The sequence below is a fragment of the Oryctolagus cuniculus genome, chromosome 7, assembly GCF_964237555.1.
Source record: "Oryctolagus cuniculus chromosome 7, mOryCun1.1, whole genome shotgun sequence".
Taxonomy (NCBI): domain Eukaryota; kingdom Metazoa; phylum Chordata; class Mammalia; order Lagomorpha; family Leporidae; genus Oryctolagus; species Oryctolagus cuniculus.
The window spans coordinates 16,076,654-16,083,994 of NC_091438.1; the positions used below are offsets into that span (position 1 = coordinate 16,076,654).

At 47.3% G+C, this 7,341-nt stretch overlaps 1 pseudogene; it reads left to right on the forward strand.

Moving 5' to 3' along the window:
- Positions 1-7,341, forward strand: part of LOC138850340 (sorting nexin-7-like) — a 415,797-nt pseudogene that overhangs the window by 190,979 nt on the left and 217,477 nt on the right.

A 7,341-nucleotide genomic window follows, 5' to 3' on the forward strand; every position in this document is an offset into this window, starting at 1 on the left:
TAAATCAATAAGGAAATGAGAGGAGACCAATAAAAAGTGGGAAAATAGGAATGTCACAAGAACATATCCAAGTGGCTAATATACAAATGAAAAAAATTCAACTTCATTAGTCACCAGAAAATGCAAATAAAAACCATAATGAGATATTTCACAGCCTGCAGCACCATAAAATGAAAAAGATAGACAAAACAAGTACAAGAGGATACTCAAAAAAGCTTCTAGAAAATGAATTAAGAGACATGTTTATTTGGGTGCAAAAAATTGAAATACATGCATCTGGAAGTCTTCAAGACATTCATGGAACTGTGTCAGAATGCCAGGGTTCAATAGCTGGCTCTGGCTACTGACTCCAGCTTTCTGCTTATGCAGACCCTGGAAGACAGCAGGTGATGATTCAAGTAAATGGGTTCATGCCACCCATGAAGAAGCCTTGTATTGAGTACTGGCTGCCAGGTTTGGCTCAGCAAGGCCGGGAGCTGTTGTGGGTAGTTGAGGAATGGACCAGTGAATGGGAATGCTTGCTTGCTCTTTCACTCTGTCTCTCCTTCTCTCTCATCTGCCTCTCTGCCTCTCAAATAAATAAAATTAAAATAAAAAAGGATGAAGCTAGCACTGTGGTGTATTGGGTAAAGCCTCTGCCTGTAGTGCTGGCATCCCATATGGGTGCTGGTTTAGTTCCCAGCTGCTCCACTTCCAACCCAGCTCTCTGCTATGGCCTGGGAAAGCAGTGGAAGATGGCCCAAGTGCTTGGGCCCCTGCATGTGCATGGGAGGCCTGGAAGAAGCCCCTGGCTCCTGGCTTTGGATTGGTGCAGCTCCAGCCATGCGGCCATTTGGGGAGTGAATCAGTGGATGGAAGACTCTCTCTCTGCCTCTGCCCCTCTATAACTCTGCCCTTAAAATAAATAAATAAATCTCTAAAAAATAGTAAAAATTTAAAAAAATGAAACTTACATCAGTACCATCCATGATACCCCAAAACAGAAGAGAAGCCAACATGTATAGTAAGAGGACAGATAAATAAATCTGTTTATATTAATATTTAGTAATAAATATTAAACATATTAATATTTTATATTGATATTCATGCAGTAGACTACTATACAGCAAGGCAAATGAGTGAAATACTGATACACAAGACAACATGGACAAATTCCACAAATGTATTAGCAAAAGTAGCCCAATACAGAAAGGTATACCTTCTATGAGTCTACTTAGATAAAGGTCAAGATCAGGCAACACAAATTTATGCTAATGAAAGATAGGACAAGGGTCCCTTGAGTGGGATCGTTGCTGAATGGGGTAGAAATGGCTTCAGAAATTTTTGTGTTTTTGACCTGGAGCTGGTCACATGATTGCACTGTGAAATTCTTGAGCTATACATGTAGGGTTTTTATATTTTGGGGTATGTGTGTTACAGGTCAAAAGCTGTAGGGGTTGGCACTGTGGTTTTTTGTATTAGGTTAAGAATCTGCCTGTGACGCCGGCATCCCATATGAGCATTGGTTTGAGTGCCGGTGGCTCCACTTCTCATCCAGCTCCCTGCTGATGGCCTGGGAAAGCAGTGGAGGATGGCCCAAGTGCTTGAGCCCCCTGCACCTGTGTGGGGGACCAGGATCTGGAGAATCCCAGGCAGCCCCAGAGGAAGGGTGGCCAGGGCAGTCGTTGTTGGTGAAAAGAGATTGGTGCATACCTTACGACCTGCAGTGACACCCCTTAGTATGCACCTGTGATACTCCCACTCTCCCCACCTGTAAGAGGACAATACACCCACACCCTTTACCACGTAACCTTTCTGCTCCTGTTCATTGAGGGTGGAGTATTCTTCCCCACGCCACTGAGGCTGGGTTGTCTGGGTGATGAATTTTGGCCACAGGACTCTGAAGAACAGGATAACGCAGAGGTCCTATGTGAGCTTTGTATTTTGTCCTCATGTCTTGTGCTCTAATCATTCATCATGAAAAGCACATGCCCTGGGTGTCCCCTGGTCCAAGGAAAATGAGGAGTGTGGAGCAGCCCTGAATCCAACCCACAGCCTGTAGCAAGCCCACCTGTCTTAGTCTGTGCTCCTCTGTTTGCTACGACTGAGTACCTGAGACTGGGGACTTTATGAAGAATAAGAGTTTATTTGGTTGCAGTTCTGGAATCCAAGAGCATCGTGTCAGCATGTACTTAGCTTCTGGTGAGGGCCTCGTGTTGCATCATGGCATGGTGCAGGACGAGACAAAGCACCATGCCGGCTCAGCTCTCTCCTCCTCCTCTTACACAGCCACTGCTTCCATTACAGGCCTCCCACCCTCATAACCTTGTCTAATCCCAGTGACCTCCCAAAGGCCCCACCTCCAAACACAGTCAGCACATGAATTTGGGGATTAAGTTTCCAACACAAGAAGTTTGGGGTGGGGCACATTCAGACCATGGCACCACCCCACCCCAGCCAAACCTGGCAGATCCCCCACTTATGGCAGACTGGTGAAACACAAAATAAAGAGCTTGTCATTGCAAGCACTGCATTAAGGGTGGCCTGTCCCATGGGACTATGGCAGCATTAGCTGATCCCCAGGGGGATATGTAGAATGGAATTTGATGCAGCCTCATTTGGGCTGATCAGCTCATGTAGGGTGAAGGGAGGTCCCAAAAGATTTGTCTACCCAGAATCTGCAGGTGACCATATTTGGGAAAAGCTCTTTGTACACAGTTAAGAAACTCAAGATGAGATCATCCTGAATGAGGGTGGACCTTAAAGCCAGAGGTCGATATCCTTATAAAAGAAGAAGAGAAGAAGATATACAGGCCTGGACTCTTCCCCTAAAAAGAAACAAACCTAGGAGCTGGAGCTGTGGTGTAGCAGGTAAAACTGCTGCCTGTAGTGCCAGCATCCCATATGGGCACCGGTTTGAATCTTGGTTGCTCCACTTCTGATCCAGTTCTCTGCTATGATCTAGGAATGAAAAAAAAAAAAGACAAATTAAAAGATGGCCCAAGTCCTTGAGCCCCTAAACCCTGTACTCCAACAAAAATGAGAGTACTTTAAAAATTCATGGAAAATGAAATTAAAAGATAAGTTTGTTTTCAAAAAGAAATTTTGAAAATCCATGCACAGGTTTCTCATAAAATGCACTTTGCACGAACCTTTTGAAATATCCGTGTGCATTCCCCTTAAACAAGTGAGGAAGGATCAACGTTGGCTTGAGAACAGCATACGCTGCTGGATAAGGCTGTTCTGTCTCCAGGATGCCAGCATCCTCATCCCACACTCTGCAGAGTCCATCCTGGGTTCCCAGGAGGGCGCCTCCCTAAGGGACCAACAGTGCAAAGGAGGGGAGGCTTCTCACAACTCACTCTCCTGCTCTTGGCACTGCCTGGCAAGGTCCAGGCCTGGGATGAGTCTGCCCTGTGTCCATGGCTGACCTGCAGGCAGTACTCTGCTCCGATGTTTTGGGTTATAGGGGAGCACTGAGTGTCAGAAAAGGTTCCACATCTTTCCCACAGAGTCCCATCTTCCCATGCTTCCTCAAGAATCAGTAATTCTTTGAAAGGAAATCTCTACTCTCCCATTAAGGCATAAAAACCATATATTTTAAACTAAATTTTTCTGTTCTTTTGCCAGCATTTGCAACATACACTCCTGATTTTTCACACTTTGCTTAGACAACCTTGCAACCCGTCCCCATCCTTGAACATAACTGTCTTGGGTAACACATGAATGTATCCATATATTTAGCATTTCTGACCATCTTTCCTTCTTCCTGAAGTTCTGAGTTTCTGTATGGAATCTTTCACTGCAGTTTGGAAAACTTCTTTGAACATTTCTGCTCAAAGTTAACTGTCTCATTGTTTTTAACCTGAAAATCTCCTTATTCACTTTTATTATTAAAGAATATTTGTACAGAAACTAAATTCCTGGTAGCTTTGTTTTCCTTTTTCATTTCTTTGAAGACATTGTCTCATCCTCTGGCTGCTGTGGTTGCTGATGAGAAGTCAGTGGTCCTTTGATGGTTCTAGGACTCAGAAAATTAGGAGAAAGGATTCACGGGTGGACTTGAGGGTCAATGGAAAGTTGAGCCAGCATTGTCAGTTAGGTGTAACTTCTCCCTCCTACACTTCAGCAGCTTCCAGAACACGAAGCTCACTGTGTTCCCCACACCTGTCCCTGCTGCCAGGAACACCCTCCCCCTACGGAGCACCACTCCCTTCCTTCTCACACACTAGCTCCTCTGCAACCTTTCCTGAAGGTAAGCAGATTGGAAAACCTTGTGGGTATATTTGTTTTGAGACTAAAGGGAACAGTGGGGACTTTCCAGGTGCCCTTGGCAACCTGCTCCGGTCCAGGCTTGCTTTTGCCAAGTGATAAACTACGTCTGATTAGCAGCAGGATCTATCCTGAAACAGGCACTAAGGTCTATTCAATGAGTCAGAAAGTATACGGTTGTTAAAATGGTCCCATTCCATCCTCACTTGTTATAGGAAGATATATCTAAATACTGTTGCTGAAGTCAAATATTCCCATCCCTTCTGACCCCTGGCAAGATTCTCCATGATTCCAGAAAAATAACTTTAACTTGCCCCTGTTAGAGTCTGAAAAAGCCCACCGCCTGAGGAACGACTCCAAGAGACTTTTCTCTCATGCAACCAGCAAAGGGTTAAAGATTTATTGATTATCCAGCATGCTGGGGCTGTCTGATCATACATGAACAGAGCAGCCCCGAATAACCAAAGGTTAGGGTTTATAAAGGCAAAAACCACAAAACCGGGAAGGGGGAATACATGGTTGCTATGCACGGTTGCTATACACAGTTGCTAAAATCAAAAGAGAGTATAAAATCAAAAGAGAGTATATGGTTACTGGGGTCAACATAACCTAAAACCTAAGTGAAATTAATATTTATCATAATCTTGACAATACCAGTTACAATATTACAATTAGCAATTAGGACTTGACATTAATGTAAGACACAGACAAATCACATCTTTATTATTAGCCCAGGTAACCCAGGTGCAACCTTTCTACTTTTAAGCTTGAGCAATCATGCTAGGGGGGTTTTTGTGCATTGCCAAGGGTGATGTAGTGCACTGCTATTGTCCGACTATTTGAGATCATAGTTTCAGACCAGAGTCTCACGGGGGCCGGGGGGGGGGGGGTGTGCTTTCCCAGAATGGAGTCTCAAGTGCTCCAAAATGGAGTCCCTACTGTCAAGGTGCTACTTCACTCTGTCTTATTTTTACAGCTGCACCAGGAAGGTTTAAAAGTTAAGCTTAAGCTTAACTTTTTACACCCGCACATATACAATTTTAACTCTTCACCCCCTTTCCAACAAAATGCTCACCCAACTGAATGCTGGAAAACCTGAGACACCCCAGCTCAGGATCAGGCCTTAGGCTCAGCCCTGGCAACTGCATCTGTGCAGCTCAGTTTCTGTAAAGAAATGTAGGTGGAGTGCACAGATCCGAAAGGCAGGATACCCACAGGAATCCTTACTGGGACACCAGCCCTGAGTTCAAGGGTCCCACTACCTCCTCCAGGTTTGATGACCTCATAGAATGACCCACAGAACTTAGGCAAGCACTCTCCTTAACTAAGACACTAAGACAGGGTCATTAGAAAAAAAGGATTCAAATTGGAACCAGCCTAGAAAAAATCAGGAGGCAGAATCTGGGAGGATCTGATGAGGAGCTCCTGGCCACACTCTCCTTGGGGGTCCGGGGGTGTTACCTGTCCCGGCAATGACGTATGACAACGTGATGGGTTATCATCAACCTCAGCTCCCCTGAGCCTGCGCTGCTGAGTTGCTATTGGGGTGAGACTGCGTGCTACCTGTGTGACTGACCTCGAGTCTCCCTTCCTTCCAGAGGTCAGAGCTGAGGGCAAGTCCCAAAGCCCCACTGTAAGTCACACTTACAGTGAGATGGTCAGGTGGCCAAAGTTCCCAGGCAAAGACACTCGCTTGCAGCAGGACACCACAGGGGGCTGGGGGACCACTCAGGCAAGGCCAAAGCCAGACTTCTCTTTTTTTTTTTTCCCACAGCAGGCAGACATGAGTTTATTGCATTAGAAAAAACATCAAAGGAAACAAGCAAACACCTCCATACTAGACACAGTGATTAGTTTGACTTGGAGGGCATGAACAAATCTCAGGTACAAGCTTTTTTTCAGAGAAGGGGTGGCGGCCTCATCCCTCCTCCTTCCCTGTCCCTTTTAACCAATGGACCTCTATGGAGGTGTCCACTCTGACACAAATACGTGACCCCATTCCACTCTGCCTGTCCACGTCCATGCGGAGTTAGCTGGTCACAATGAGCACGCTCCTGTGGTTCTGGGTGAGACAGCGAAAGGTAAGGATGGGGTGGGGGAGGTCTGAGCCTGAGCCTGGGCTTCCAGTCAGTGATGGTGGGGCCTGCCTTCCTGCAAAGCCCTGGAAAGACTGCTCATGGTCCCTCCATCTTCCCACAAGCCCCAGGGCACAGGCATTGGAACGAATGCTGCTGGGCATGAACGGGGGTGACTCCAACTCTCTAGGGGCATCACTTGGGCTAACTTTTCAGAACAGCACTGGGTCTGAGGGAGACTGCAGGAAGGAGCCAACTGGCTCCTGGATATGGGAGAGGAGAAGAAAGCCCAGTACCTTCTGGAGACAGGGGAGAGGTCTGGAGCAGGAGGCTGGGGGCGAGGGGCCGGACAAGGAACGCTGGAAAAGGAAGACACTGGTGGGAAGCAGAGCGATGGCCTTGACCAACACCCTGCCCCTCCCAGAGGAAACCCAGCCTCTAAAACTCACCTTCTGGGGACCCGAGCCTGCTATGAGGACCAACAAACAACGGCCCCTGGCAGTGTTTGCTCCAGTTGATCTCTGCCATGCACACTGTGAATCAGTGACTGCATCTTGAGAAAAACTAAAGATGCTCCAATCTTACAGTTCTAAAGCGTCACTTGACGTCCCGGCTGGATGTGCCCCCAGTGAGGTCCCAGCAACACTAAGGCAGAAGGCACCCCTTCCTTTAGCTGAGCTCCCGATGAGGCCAACTGCTATGGCTCATGGAAAAGGTGGCGGGGGACGGGCCAGAGCTGGCAGCAGCTTTCCGGGGAGGAGCAGCACAGCTCAAGTCTGCGAAGAGGCAGGAGCTGAGCAGGAGGGGCGTGAGTACACCGGGGCTGACTTGGGCTGCCTGGGTCCCGTCCCCTCACGTCCTCCTCCAAGCCCAACTGATGGGAGAGAGGCTCACGAGACAGGAGGGAACACGAAGGTCTCTTCAGGTCAGAGACTCCCAGTAGCAAGTCCTCGGGAGAACGCCCATTCGTGCTTCCTGAGTCAGAATGACAACGCAATAATGGGTGCTTCGGACA